This window comes from Dipodomys ordii, unplaced genomic scaffold (assembly GCF_000151885.1).
Source record: "Dipodomys ordii isolate 6190 unplaced genomic scaffold, Dord_2.0 Scaffold64, whole genome shotgun sequence".
Taxonomy (NCBI): domain Eukaryota; kingdom Metazoa; phylum Chordata; class Mammalia; order Rodentia; family Heteromyidae; genus Dipodomys; species Dipodomys ordii.
The window spans coordinates 2,240,142-2,240,581 of record NW_012267280.1 but is presented as its reverse complement, the minus strand read 5'-3'; positions in this window follow the sequence as shown (position 1 = coordinate 2,240,581).

Here is a 440-nt window from a genome sequence, read left to right as displayed (position 1 = left end):
GGAAGGAAGGAATGAAGGAATGAAGGAAGGAAGGAGACCTATGTAACTAACCTGAGGGCAGAGAAAGGAGGAGGAAACTGAGGGAAAGCAAAGACAAGGGTGACACTGTACCAAAAAAAACAAAGAAAGAAAAGACATACCTGACTTATGAAATGGTAACCTCTCTGTACAACATCTTAAAAATAAAACTATTAAAAAGAGAAAAAGCTGGGTGCTGCTGACCTGTGACTGACTGTAACCATAGCTACAAAGGAGGCTGAGAGCTGGGGATTGTGGTTCAAAGCCAGCCTGGGCCCATGAGCCTCATCTCTAACTACCTAAAGCAGGAAACGGGAGCTGCGGCTCACAGTGGTAATGCACTCGGGACACTGTGCCTAGGTCCTCAGTTCAGGCCCCAGGACCAGCACATACAAAGGGGGGAGGGGAACAGGGAAACAGCA